The sequence below is a fragment of the Oratosquilla oratoria genome, chromosome 27 (assembly GCF_046742065.1).
Source record: "Oratosquilla oratoria isolate Oo_2021 chromosome 27, ASM4674206v1, whole genome shotgun sequence".
Taxonomy (NCBI): Eukaryota; Metazoa; Arthropoda; class Malacostraca; order Stomatopoda; family Squillidae; genus Oratosquilla; species Oratosquilla oratoria.
The window spans coordinates 50,682,989-50,697,988 of NC_134803.1; the positions used below are offsets into that span (position 1 = coordinate 50,682,989).

Below are 15,000 nucleotides of genomic sequence, written 5' to 3' on the forward strand. Positions count from 1 at the left end.
GAGCTGAACAGAATCGCCTGGAGAGGCCCAGGACATAAGTCAGAGGCGGGGGAAGAGGGGAAAGAGGGGGGGTGAAGAGGAGGGGGGAGAGGAGGAGAAATAAGAAGGGGAAGAAGAAGGGGAAGAGGAGGTAGGAAAGAGGATGGGGGAAGAGGAGGAGAAATAAGTAGGGGAAGAGGAGGGGGAAGAGGAGGTGGGGATGGGTAGGGGAAGAGGTAGGGAGGAGGAAGAGGTAGGGAGGAGGAAGAGGTAGGGAGGAGGAAGAGGTAGGGAGGAGGAAGAGGAGGGAGAAGAGAAGAGGGGAGAGGAGGGGAGATAGGTAGGGGAGAAGAGGTGTTTCAAGTCGACGTGACCTGACCTGATCCGACCTGACCTGTCTTGATCTGACCTGACTTCACTTGACCTGACCTGACTTGACCCGACCTGACCGCCAACACGTGACGTTCGAATTTTTCGCTCGGCGGGTCCCGGACATTCCAAAAACTCTCCTCCTCCTCCTCTTCTCCTCCTCCTCCTCCTTCCCCTTCTTTCTCTTCCTCCTCCTCCTTCTTCCCCTTCTTTCTCTTCCTCCTCCTCCTCCTCTCCTTCTCTTCTTCTTCCTCTTATGCCTCCTCTTCCTCCACCTCTTCTTCCTCCTCCTCCTCCTCCCTTTTTTCTTCTTCCTCTTCTTTTTCCTCCTCCTCCTCCTCTTTTTCCTTCTCTTCCTCCACCTCTTCCTCCTCCTCCTCTTCTTCCTCCTCCTCCACCTCTTCTTCCTCCTCCTCCACCTCTTCTTCCTCCTCCTCTACCTCTTATTTCTCTTTCTCCTCCCTCTCCTCCTCCTCCTCCTCTTCTTCGTCCTTTTTCTCTTCTGAATTGACAAGCGGCGACTTTTTCGCGAACTTCCGACGCCGTTCAAGAACGTCGTCTTGCGTGTAAACATGTGCGCTCGAAGACCGCCGGGTTCGAATCCCGCTTGTCCCAACTACGCTCCCGGACATCAGTGACCCAAGATGACCCATATGTTGTTCAGACACTGACTCTCCTTGTAGCTTCGTGGCTGGAAGGGCGCAGTTCACTTCACGGCCCTTTAAGGCCCTATTCATACTAGCGGTCTGAACCGCGCGGAAACCGCGGCGGTATCACATAATAAAAAATTAAAGCGCGGTTGTGTGTGAACGTTTCCATTGATTTACATAGAAAATAAACCGCTAGTATGAACAGGGAAGGAGAAATATAGGCTGTCGAACCACATAAGCAAATTTAAAAACCAAGTTTGAACAATCAAAGTACAGAGACGGGACCCTACGAGCATAGCTCTCACATGTATACTCACATGCACATGGTAACTCTCATGTATGGACGCTCACACATAATGACACACGCGCGCGTGCACACACACACACACACACACACACACACACACACACACACACACACACACACACACACACACACACACACACACACACACACACACACACTCTCTCTCAGGCGTATACGCTCTCACGTGCACACACTCTCACGTGCACACACACTCTCACGGGCACAAATTTCACGAGCACACTCTCACGTCCACACGCTCTCACGGGCACAAATCTCACGAGCGCACCCTCTCACGCGCACATACTCTTACGCGCGTATTTTGTGACGTATAAAGACAATCTCACAGGCACACGCTCTCACGCGCACACACTCTCACACGTGCACCCTCTCACGCCTTTCCCCCCAGGAGAGAGCCCCTGATGCTATTCCTCCGTACGGCGCTCAATCAATTAATTGCAAGTGTATCCCTATCTGAGCCCTTGACTCCTCCCCATCCTTATCTCTGTCGCCAACCACACGCTCGGCCCCCCACCCCACCTTCCCCCCCAGAGGGAAGGGGGGGAAAGGGGATGGGGAGGGAGGGGGAGAAGAGGAAGAAAGGGGTGACGAGGAGGAGAGGGATGGGGTTAGTTTTCGGTTTGGGGGGAGGGTGGTGGTGGGGGGTTAGTTGGGGGGATAGTTGGGGAGGGGGGTATGTGGGGGTGTTTGGTGGGGAGGTGGGGTGTTTAGAAAAGACAAAATTGGGGGCCTCGGCTTCAGGAAAGGGGGGGACGGCGGGGGGAATTAGTGGGGGGCTTAGTGCAGGAAAAAAATGGGGGAGGATGATGGAGGCTTTGTGGGGAGCAGGAGCGGGTGGGGGGCATTGAGACCAGGGTTATGGGGGGATGGGGGGAGTATGAAAGGGGGATGGGGGAATATGGAGGGGGTGGGTGGTTACGCTTACAACTCCCCCCTCTCCCCCAAACACGAAGGGTTTGGGGGATTTAATTGGAGTGAGGGGGGAGTGGGGATGGGGGCGAGTCTGGTGAAGATAGAGGGAGAATAGGGGAGACTGGGGGGAGACTGGGGGGGATGTGTCAGCGTTAAGAACAAAGGGGGGAGAGAGGAAATTAAGAAGAGGAGAGAATACAGGAGTAAAGGAGAGGAGGAGAAAAAGGAGGAGGAGGAGGAGGAGGAGGAGGGTAAAGGGGGAGAGGGGGAGAGGTAGGAGAAGAGGAGAAGGGGGAAGAGGAGAAGGGTAAGGGGAAGGAGGACGAGGAGTGGAGGAGGAGGAGGAGGAAGCAGGGGTGGGGGAGGGAAAGGAGTGGAGGGGGGAGAAGGAAGAGGAAGTGGGGTGGCGAATGGGAGGAGGGGAGGAGGTGGAGGGAAGGAGGAGGAAAGGGATGAAGAGGAGTGGGAAAAGGCGGAGGGAAGCAGAAGGAAGAGGAGAGGAAGAGGAAGAGGAGAGAAGAAGGAGGCGGAGGAGGGGAGGACACGGAGGAAGGGAGGAGGCAGAGGTAAGGAGGAGGAAGAGGAGAGGTGGAGGAGTAAGGAGAAGAAGAAGAGGAGGAGGAGGAGGAGGAAGAGGGGAGGAGGCGGAGGGAAGGAGGAGGAAGAGGAGAGGTGGAGGAGGAAGAAGAAAAAGAAGAGGAGAAGGAGGAGGAGGAGGAGGGGAGGAGGCGGAAGAGAGAAGGAGGCGGAGGGGAGAAGGAGGCGGAGGGGAGAAGGAGGCGGAGGGGAGGAGGAGGAAGAAGAGGAGAAGGAGGAGGAAGAGTGGAGGAGGGGGAAGGGAGAGGGAGGAAAGAGTGAGGAGAGGAGGATGAAGATGAGGAGGAAGCGAGGAGGAGGAGGAAAACGAAGAGGGGAGGAGGGAAGGAGGAGGAGGAGAAGAAGGAGGAGGAGGAAGATGAAGAGGGGGGTAGGAGGAGGAGGGGTAGGTAAAGGAGGAAGAGATACAACGTAGTGCTCTTCTCCCCCTAACCCGTTATCTTCCTCCCTCCCTCCCTCCCTCCCTTCGTCGCCTTCCTCTTCTTCCTCCTTCCTCTTCCTACTCCTCCTCCTCCTCTTGCTCCTGCTCCTCCTCCTCTTCTTCCTTCTCCTACCACCCTCCTCCTCCTCCTCCTACCCTCCCTCTTCTCCTACCTTCCTCCTCTTCTTTCTCCTACCCTCTTCCTCATTCTCCACCCTCCTCCTTCTTCTACCCCCTCCTTCTCATGTTCCTACCCTCCTCCTCCTCCTCCTCTTCACTTGCTGTATCCCCCGCTTTGCCTTCCCCGAGCCTGCCGTTGGCACTTTGGCGCCAGGCGGTTTCATTCTCTTCCGTGGCACTCTCTCGCAATGGGGGAGCTGGGGGAGAGGGAGAGGGGGAGGGGTGATGGGAGGGGGAGCGGGGGAGGGGAGAAGGGGAGGGGTGATGGGGAGGGGGAGGGGGAAAGGAGGAGGTGATGGGAGGGGAGAGGGAGAGGGGGAAGGATGATGGGAGGGGAAGAGGGGGAGGGATGATGGGAGGGAAAGAGGGTGATGGGTGATGGGAGGGGGAGAGGGGGAGGGGTGATGGGAGGGGGAGAGGGGGAGGGGTGATGGGTGGGGAGAGGGGGAGGGGTGATGGGAGGGGGAGAGGGGGAGGGATGATGGGAGGGGGAGAAGGGGAGGGAGATGGAAGGGGGAGAGGGGGAGGGAGATGGAAGGGGGAGATGGGGAGGGAGATGGGAGGGGGAGAGGAGAAGGGGTGATGGGAGGGGGAGAGGGGAGGGGTGACGGGAGGGGGAGAGGGGGAGAGGTGATGGGAGTGGGAGAGGGGGAGGGAGATGGGAGGGGGAGAGGGGAAGGGGTGATGGGAGGGGGAGAGGGGAGGGGTGATGGGAGGGGGAGAGGGGAGGGGTGATGGGAGGGGGAGAGGGGAGGGGTGATGGGAGGGGGAGAGGGGAGGGGTGATAGGAGGGGGAGAGGTGATGGGAGGGGGGGAGGGGGAGGGGGAGGGATGATGGGAGGGGAGGGGTGATGGGAAGGGGAGAGGGAGAGGGGTGATGGGAGGGGGAGAAGGGAAGAGGTGATGGGAGGGGACGAGGGGGAGGGGTGATGGGAGGGGAGAGAGGGGGGAGGGGGAGAGACCACCTCTCCACTCCATTTACCGAAATGAACAACTCTGGTGATTTGATTCTGGCTGACGTGAGTCGATTTAATTCCTCAAGGAAGAATCGTCCTCGACGTCAAGGATCTCGAGGACCTCGAAGAGGAGGAGGAGGAGGTGGAGGAGGAAGAGGAGGAGGAGGAGGAGGAGGAAGAGGAGGAGATGCAGGAGGATTTCTGGTAACCGTCTTCCCTGGTGGTGGAGGGGGTGGACGGGGGTGGATGGGGGGTTGGGTGGGAGATGGGGGCGTCTCCGAATCTCCCGACTTGGGCTCAAGAGTGGGCGTGCGGGCGTGCGGTCACAGGGCAACAGGGCGTATACGGAGAGGTTATCAATGGATTTACACACGGACGCCTCCCCCCGCCCCCCTCTCACGATTATCTCGCATTTGGCGTCGCAGAGACACAATGGGGGCGGGGGGGGGAGAGAGAGGGAAAGGGGAGGGGGGAAGGGTAAAAGGGAGGGGGAAAGGGGAGGGGGAGGGGGAAAGGGAAGGGGGAGGGGTGAGGAAGGGAAAGGGAGAGGAAGGGGAAGGGGATTGGAAGGGAGGGGAAGGGGGAGAGGGGGAAAGGGAGGGAAAAGGGAAGACAAGAGGAGGGGAAGGGAAAGGGAAGGGAAAGGGAGGGGAAGAGAGGGGAAGGGGAAAGAGAAGGGAAGGGGAAGGGAGGGGAAGGGGAAGGGAGGAGGAAAGAAGGGGAAGGGAGAGAAGAGTATAGGAAAGAGGAGTCGGCTGGAGGAGAGGTGAGGTGAAGGGAAGGGAGAGGAGGAGGAGGAGGGGGTGGAGGGATGGGGAGGGAGAAATGGAGGAAGCGATGGAGAAAAGGAAGGAGGGAGGGAGGGAGGGAGAGAGGGAATAAAGAAGGGAGATATGGAGGGAGGGACAAATGGAGGGAGAGATGAAGGGAAAGAGAAATGGAGGAGGGAGGGAGGGAAGGAAGAAAGAAAGAGAGAGAGTGAGAGAGAGAGAGAGAGAGAGAGAGAGAGAGAGAGAGAGAGAGAGAGAGAGAGAGAGAGAGAGAGAGAGAGAGAGAGAGAGAGAGAGAGAGAGAGAGAGAGAGGGTGAAGTGATGTAATTAGGGGACCTATGAAGTGGTGGCTGTGGAGGAGAGGTGGAGAGGGGGCAAGGGGGAGGGGGAAGGGGGAGAGGGGAGGGGGAATTAGTATTTTGTCACAAGTAACCAATTATTCTATCCTTTGGGACAATATCGCACCGAAGAATTGGAGTCTAAAGTGTGCCCTACATAATCAGTATTATTGCGCAATATTCAGCATTGCACAATATTATTGACGATGTAGCGGTGGTATTGAAGAATGACATAATATATTGAAGACATCAAAGTATGATACAATATACTGAAGACATCAAAGTATGCAATATATTAAAGACATCTAATACCAACTCTATACTGTCAATAATATACCTGACATATTGTAACATCACCCACGGAAAACTACATCATAACACACATACGAACAAATATACACCCACGCCCTAAAGCGACCATCCATCACATGATCAGTGCGTGATAATGGCTAAGTAGCCAGAAACGCATCTCCAACGCACACATATACCATATCCCCCAAATAAACCCGAACACAAATTAAGTCACAAGAAATAACACATAATAGAACCAAATATTTAATAAAATATAACCTATGATTAAACCTTACATTTTTATAACAATAAGACAAATATTGTTAAAACTGTCAACTCCCCTCTCAAATGCTGATTTCAGCAATAAAGTGGTACATTAACCACGACCGAGTCGGGGAGTGACAGTTGTTAGGTGAATGTAGATCTTGCTTGGGCCTAAGTGTATTCTTCCTTAATATAAGAAAATACGATTTCGTGTGTTTGGAATTTTCCATAAGATATGAATTGAATACCACACCAAAAATCAATTACAATATTGTACAATACAGAATATTGCGCAATAATATTGATCGTGTAGAGCCCGCTTAGAGGTGGTGGCTAAGGAGAGTTAAGTATGGAAGAATGGCTTGACGGGGGGATAGAAATAGTTCACACACCTATCATATATATGTATATATATATATATATATATATACATATATATATATACTGTATATATATTTAAGTGAGATGGAAAGAGGAGACAAAAGGGAGTGTGCAAGAGAGAAGGGAGTTTAGATTTATCGGTAAGACGTCGGTAAGGGTGGTAATAGAGATCAAAGAGGTGGTAAATCAGGTTTACGGCGGTAAAGCGACGGTAAGAAGGTAGCTGTGGAACCGTGTCGATAACATGGGAGTCGTGTGGGTGGTAAGAGGCGGCAAAAGACGGTAAGAGAGTTACTTCACTGCCAGTGACAGGGCTAATAGACGGCGGGAAGACGGCAGGAAGGCGGCGGTAAGGAGGCGGTAAGGCGGCGGTAATTAGTTGGCGTCAAGGCAGCTTAGCGAGCCGTCGGCCATGGAATAAGATGCAGCGATGGAAGCCCACACATTCTCCCCCATTCTCCCCTAAAATCCCTCCTTCCCCCCCAGAAAAATCCTCCCATCCCCCAAAATCCCCTCCCCCCAAAAAAAATCCCATTCCCCTGAAAAATCCATCCCCCCAAAATCCCCCTTTCCCCCAAAATCCCAATTTCTTCTCAAAAGTACCCATTTCCTCCCAAAAATGTCCCCTTTCCCCCAATAAAATCCCCCTTCCCCCCAAAAATCCCCCTTTCTCCCAAAAATCCCTTTCCACCCTCTCCCTCCAACACCACCGTCATTCTCTATCTCTCACCTTTCTCTCATTCCCTTTCCCCCTTCCCCCCTAATCCTCTCTTCCCTCCTCCACCGCCTCCTCTCTCTCTCTCTCTCATTTCCCTTTCCCCTTACCCTCTCCTCCCCTCCTCCTCCACCACAACCTCCTCCCTTCCTCCCTCAATCCTACTCCACCAGTGCACCCCTAAGACACTTTTACACTCCCCCTTCTCCCCCTCCTCCCTCTCTCTCTTACTCTCTCTCTCTCTCTCTCTCTCTATTCTCTCTCTTACTCCTCTCTGCACCAAAGATCATTCATCTTTTTGGCTCTTACTCCTCCTCCTCCTCTTCTTCCTTCTCCTCGTCTTCTTCCTCCTCCTCCTCCTTCTCTTCCTCTTCTCCTTCGTGACACTCCCACTATGACTTCTAAAGTCCTCATCATAGACTATTTTAATTATTATCGTTTCCAACCAACTCCTGCCTCATCCCACAACTCCCTCTCACTCCCAAATCCTTGCCCTATCAAACTCCACCTTAGTCCCGTAATGAGCACTCCACACTCCCAGTCTGCTTGGGAGTTTGCCAGAGTGAGCCGACGGGGGCTGCAGGGAGAAGGGTGAGCGCGGAGGTGTGAAACCACGGCGTTCGTCGAAGGAGGAGGGTGAGGAGGAAGAAGAGGGGGTAGGAGGAGGAGGAGGAGGCAGAGGAGGTAGGAGGAGGAGGAGGAGGAGGGGGTAGGAGGAGGAGGCGGAGGAGTAGGATGTAGGAGGAGGAGGAAGAGGTTGAAGAGGAGGGGGTAGGAGGAGGAGGAAGAGGAGGTAGGAGGAGGAGGAGGAGGTAGGAGGAAGTGGAGTAAGAGAAGGAGGAGGAAGAGGAGTAGGAGGAGGAGGAGGAAGAGGAGGAGTAGGATGAGGAGGAGGAAGAGGAGGAAGAGGGGAGGAGTAATATGAGAAGGAAGAGGAGAACGAAGAGGAGGAGGAGGAGGAAGAGGAGGAGTAGAATGAGGAGGAGGAGGAGGAGGAGGAGGAGGAAGAGGAGTAGGTTGAGGAGGAAGAGTAGTAGTAGTAGTAGTAGGAGTAAGAGGAGGAGGAGTAATATGAGGAGGAAGAGGAGTACGAGGAGGAGGAGGAGGTTAAGGAGGAGGGGGTAGGATGAGGATGAGGAGGAAGAGGAGGAGTAAATTGAGGAGGAAGAGTAGTAGTAGTAGTAGTAGTAGTAGTAGTAGGAGTAAGAGGAGGAGGAGTAATATGAGGAGGAAGAGGAGTACGAGGAGGAGGAGGAGGAAGAGGAGGAGGAGGAGGAGGAGGAGGAAGAGGAAGAAGGGTAATGGGGAGGAGGAGGAGGAGTGCTCCCTCGCTGATTGGCTGATTGGTCTTCCCTACGCACCGAATCATAGCCCGGACCAATCCAAGTTCTTGCCCAATACCTACTCATTAACTCATCCCACAACCCACTCGCTCATCCAATCAGTCCATTGGAAAGTCGTTCGGTCGAAGTCCGAGTATGAGGTATTGTTTTTGTTCGATTTTTTTTTTTTTTTGTCTGAAGAGTCAAATTCAAGGTCACACGTGTTTAGAAAGCTATAGTTCGAAAATAGATGATGATAGATTTTTGCTATTGTCAACATATGAATAAGCCACCTTTGCCCTGGGTACTGCTGGGCGAGGTTTGTTGTGCATGGCACTATATGTCTATTGATTTTGTTCTCTCTCTCTTCCTCCCCATTCTCTCTCTCTCTCTCTCTCTCTCTCTCTCTCTCATATGTCTATTGATTTTGTTCTCTTTCTCTCTTTCTCTCTCATATGTCTGTTGATTTTGTTCTCTCTCTTCCTCCCATTCTCCCTCCCTCTCTCTCTCTCTCTCTCATATCTCTATTGATTTTGTTCTCTCTCTTCCTCCCCATTCTCTCTCTCTCTCTCTCTCTCTCTCATATGTCTATTGATTTTGTTCTCTGTCTCTCTTTCTCTCTCATATGTCTCTTGATTTTGATCTCTCTCTTCCTCCCATTCTCCCTCCCACTCTCTCTCATATGTATATTGATTTTGTTCTCTCTCTCTTCCTCCCCATTCTCTCTCTCTCTCTCTCTCTCTCTCTCTCTCTCTCTCATATGTCTATTGATTTTGTTCTCTTTCTCTCTTTCTCTCTCATATGTCTGTTGATTTTGTTCTCTCTCTCTTCCTCCCTTGTCTCTCTCTCTCATATCTCTATTGATTTTGTTCTCTCTCTTCCTCCCCATTCTCTCTCTCTCTCTCTCCTTCTTTCAGTTTTGAAATTCTTTCCTCTCTTGGGTTTCTGACTTCCAAAATAACGTTAACTGCTCTTCTTCCTCCTCCTCCTTTTCCTCCTCCTTCTCCTATCTCTCTTCCACTTCCTCCTCCATCTTCCCCTCCTGTGGCCGAGTTCCGATCAATTTCTTTTTGGATTTAAGTAGGAAATGGGCAAGAACTGGTTTACCAATAGTGTAGTTAAGGAACGGAATAAACTTAGTAACCACGTAGTTAGCGCTGAAACAGTTGGTTGTTTTAAGAGGCGAGACAACTTTATGGATGGGGATGACAACTGGTAAGGGACATGGAACTGCCTAGTGTAGGCCTTAGGGTCTCTTGCAGTCTCCTCCATTCTTATGTTGTTTTAAGAGATGAGATAGCTTTGTGGATAGGGATGACAGGTGGTAAGGGACATGGAACTGCCTAGTGTAGGCCTTAGGGTCTCTTGCAGCCTCCTCCATTCTTATGTTTTTATGTTTTAACAGAAGATGAGATAGGTCTACGAACAGGTAAGGGACATGGAACTATCTAGTGTAGGCCTTAGGGTCTTTTGTAGTCTCCTCCATTTTTATGTTCTATCGTGTTCGTGGAACTAGCGCGAGCCCCCGCCTCTTCCCCCCTCCCCCCCATCCCTGGTCCCTCAACTTCCCCCCCAATTGATGACTGAATTCTCCCCTTCCCACTCCCCTCCTCCCTCCTTCCTCTCCCACTTGGGTCTCCTCTGTGTAGGGTGACCAGATTTCTCAGACAGAAAGATGCTAGACAGCAGATGGAATTATGCTAAAATGGCAAAAATAATTCCATATATTTTGATCCTCTAATACAATATCCTGTTTCTGTGATATATATATATGTATATATATATATATATATATATATATATATATATATATATATATATATATATATATGCATATTTTCTAGTAATATAGTATTATTTTTGGGTTTTTAAATGTTAAGTTTAGCATAATTATGCTGAATCTGGTCACCCTGCCTCTGCCTCCTTTGCCTTGGTCTCCTGGACCAGTTCCACCAAAAGGTCTCTTTTCCTCTCTCTCTCTCTTTCTCTCTCTCTCTCTTTTCCTCTCTTCGAGGTCCCGCCCCTTGCTCTTCACTCTCTCATAAAGCCTCTTTAATATCTCTCTTTCGTGGCTCATTTCCCCCTCCACCTCACCCTTCCATCCCCCTCCACCTCACCCTTCCATCCCCTCCACCTCACCCTTTCACCCCCCTCCACCTCACCCTTCCACCCCCCTCCACCTCACCCTTCCACCCCCTCCACCTCACCTTTCCACCCCCTCCACCTCACCCTTCCACCCCCTCCACCTCACCCTTTCACCCCCTCCACATCACCCTTCCACCCCCCTCCACCTCACCCTTCCACCCCTCCACCTCACTCTTTTTTTTCGATTTCTCCATTCTTGTCCAAATCTTTCTAAACTTCTCGTGCAGTTGTGATTTCATCTTCCTGTCTTGTCTTGTCTTGTCTTGTCTTTCTTCTCTTTGTTCTTTCGTGAAGATGGTCTCAACTTCTCCCTCCTCCTCCTCCTCCTCCTCCCCCTTTCTGCTCTTCCCATTCTTCCGCCTCTGGAAATAATGAAGAGTGTCCAGGGTCTTTCGCGGGTTGCCTCGTGATCGCTCTCTTTAAAGAGTAGAGGAAGTAGAGAGAATGGCGAAGAAGAGTTCTGCCCCCTTGGAGGTGGAAGGTAGAAGAGGGTCCGGGCGACCGAAGTCACGTGGCAAGAAAGGCGCGACACGTGAGAATTGAAGACCACAGGAATGGGGGAGACTGCAAGAGACCCTGAGGCCTACACTAACCAGTTCCATGTTCCTTACCACCTGTCATAAGAGTACAAGAACACGAGAGTGGAAGAGACTGAAAGAGACCCTAAGGCCTACACTAACCAGTTCCATATCCCTTACCACCTGTCATCCCTGTCCATACAGTCATCTTCTCTTAAAACAGCATAAGAACATGAGAATGGAGGAGACTGCAAGAGACCCTAAGGCCTACACTAGGGAGTTCCATGTCCCTTACCACCTGTCATTCCCATCCATAAAGTTGTCTCATCTACTCTAAAAACAAACCATTGTTTCAGCGCTCACTGAGTCTGGAGTCTGGAAAGAAAAAGGATTAAATATGGAGAAAGGAGGAGGAGGAAGAGGAGGAGGAGGAAGAGGAGGAGGAAGAGGAGGAGGAAGAGGAGGAGGAAGAGGAGGAGGAGGAAGAGGAGGAGGAAGAAAGGAAGGAGGAGGAAGTGAAGGAGGAGGAAGAGGGAGGAAGAGGAGGAGGAAGAAGAGGAAGAGAAGGAGGAGAATTTGGTGTAAGAGAAACGCGTGAACAGAGAGTAGTGAGGAAGAGAGAGATAAAGAAGTTGCACTGTTATGCGTTTCTTGGACTCTTGGGGCCAGTAATAAACAATCACTGCTGGGAATCGGAGAGTGCAGGATTCGAACCCACAACTAAGCAAATGCGAGGCCAGCATGCTTCCGGTGAGGGCTCAAGAGATGAAGAAGCAACGGGGGAAATGGTGGAGGGAAATGGGTGGAGTGAGGGTGTGGGTGGGCGTGGGTGGAGGGAGAACACGGCGTGGGAAGATGGTGCTGTACAAAGCAGCAGATTGGGAGGAGAGGGAGATGAGTTGATAAAGAAAAAAAAAAAAAAAAAAAAATGGAGGAAGGTGTTGAAGTAAAAAAAAAAAAAAAAAAAAAAATAATAATAATAATACCAAAATAATATAAATAAATCAAAAGGAAGCGGAGGAACGGCGTTTAAAAAAAAAAAAAAAAAAAAAAAAATTAGACGATGTCCGACAAGGACGCGAGGCAGTAGGCAGCGCTTCTCGAATTTCTTTGTTCCTTTTGTTCTGGATCTACTTTGAAAACCTTTTACAAACATAATTAAAACGAGATCAAACGGGACGTCGATATTCTCTTCGGTAACTCTATTCCCTCGCGCTAAAATTCAATTCTATACATTTATCAGTCGCGATCACTCCTCCCGTCCTCCCCCCCCCCAAAAATACATATATATATACATATATATATATGTATGTATGTATATATATATATATTTACCTGTACATATACTCAATTCTCTGTAGCCTCTGTATTTTTTTGCTTATTTCGTTTTATTTTGCTTTATTCTATTTTCATCTTTATGGCTTAGGGACACAATAAATGAGAGCAATTGATCTATTTCTTGAATCACCCCTTTACCACACACACAGACACAAACGCACACAGGCACAAACCCGCTCACACACACACACACACACACACACACACACACACACACACACACACACACACACACACGCACACACACAATCGGTCATTTATGAGCTCTGAGCTCTCTTCCGAAAAGGAAATATCTGTCGATCACGAGTCTAACACGTGATCCAAGACAGTGGTGAATCACACACGCACGCACACACATCTCTTCGGCGCCATATTGTCTCCAAGGATAGAAACGCTGGTTAATGCCGACGAAATACACTTTCTTTTACACACACACACACGCACACACACACACACACGCACGCACACACACTCATGAATGCACGCAAACTCACTCTTCCTCTCTCACGCCTTTCCCTCACTATTTCTCTACCATTCTCACTCATTCACACGTTCACTTGTATAATCTGACACCCTCACTACTACTCGTGTGTGTGTGTGTATGTGTGTGTGTGTGTGTGTGTGTGTGTGTGTGTGTGTTTACGCGTGTGTATACACATACATAAAATGTAATTTTCCACTCTCTTGATCTGATCCCGTATCTCCTCCCCCTCCCTCCTGCCCCCTCCCTCCCTCTTGCTCCCGTTGATCCCCCAGTAAACTTTACGCCAGCGCTCCCACCTTCCCCAAGTCCCAAAATTTCCAATTGGGATTTTTGGGACCTCTCCCACAAATGTGTTATATATATATATACATATATATATATATATATATACATATATATGTATATATATATATATATATATATATATATATATATATGTGCATGCTGAATTAAATACGACAGCATTCTGACAGTTGTTCAACTTTTTCTTAATGTTTCTATTTGTCTTATCAACTTTTTTCCAGTTGTAGGGTGAGCTGATACAAGATCTCCATAGTATTCATTATTAAATAGAATACTATGGAGATCTTGTATCAGTTCACCCTACAACTGGAAAAAAGTTGATAAGACAAATAGAAAACATTAAGAAAAAGTTGAACAACTGTCAGAATGCTGACGTATTTAATTCAACATGCATCAAAGAAAACCTGCTTCCATACTTCACGAATTATATATATATATATATATTATATAAAATCGATGTTTTCACTTTATTCATCAAAAGTCCCTGTGGGCGTATACGTTTCGAATGACGTAGTCTAACCTTATCTAAACTAATCTAGATAACAGTCACCTAAGCTCGTCTGGCGAAGGTTTACTCTCGCGGTATCTAAATCTAGTTATCGAGCGCTGTTCGAATGTTCGTCTTTCTTAGAACGATTTACCGAAATATCGCCAAATCTTTCTAGAAAATCAATCCCCTATGGCACCCAGCGTCGCCAAGAAAGACGTCGGAGAGAGTCTCCTCCCTGCCGAACACAAATTCCACATACAGGTGCAACCCCGAGGGGCTGTCACTTGATCCCCGGTTCGAGCCCAATAATTCTAAGCTGATTTTTTATTTTATTTTCTTTACATCAGGGAAGTTGACAACCGGCGACTGATCACCTCCTCCTCCTCCTCCTGCCAGAGACCCTAAGGCCTACACTAGGCAGTTCCATGTCCCTTACCACCTGTCATCCCTATCCTTGTTAACCACTCTGATGGTAAACCAGTTCTTGCGCTCACACAACACAGACCACAGTCGAACGTTTCTTCCCGGAGAGATCTCTAGGAGGACCTGAGGACCGTTGCCGCTCACTGTGGGACTGCGGGTTTCCCAGTCATTGAAACTCAAGCCAACAGTTATAATCATTATCATTATTATTAATTATTATAACATTATTATTTATTATCATCATTATTAATTATTATCATAATTATCATATTATTATTATTATTATTATTATTATTATTATCATTATTATCATTATAATTATTATTATCATTATTGATATTATCATTATTATTATTATTATAAATTATTATTAGTTATTATTACTACTATCATTATTATTATTATAACTGTTATACTCGCAATCATTACCAACAATTATTATCATTACTATCATTATTGTTGCAATCATCATAAGCAATTACCATCATTATTACTAATTATCGTTATAATCATTATCAACAATAGTCAATATATTCTATCATTATTATTATCATTATTATTATCATTATTATTATTAATTATTATTATGATTATTATTATTATTATTATTATTATTATTATTATTATTATTATTATTATTAGCATTACTGTTATAATCATAGTCATTCACTGTCGTTTCCTCGTCCTGCCATCCCAAAATAATAATAACGATAATTAGAATGATATTAACGGGGATCATCATTATCAACAACAGTAACAACAACAACAACAACATCAACAACAGCTGAGGGCCCTTTCAGGATTAAAATCGAAATCCATCGATGAATC

General features: G+C 48.7%; 1 protein-coding gene across 1 annotated transcript in view; it reads right to left on the reverse strand.

Moving 5' to 3' along the window:
* LOC143039705 (lachesin-like) overlaps window positions 1-15,000 on the reverse strand; it is a 320,265-nt gene that overhangs the window by 8,616 nt on the left and 296,649 nt on the right. The gene's annotated exons all lie outside the window — the stretch shown is intronic.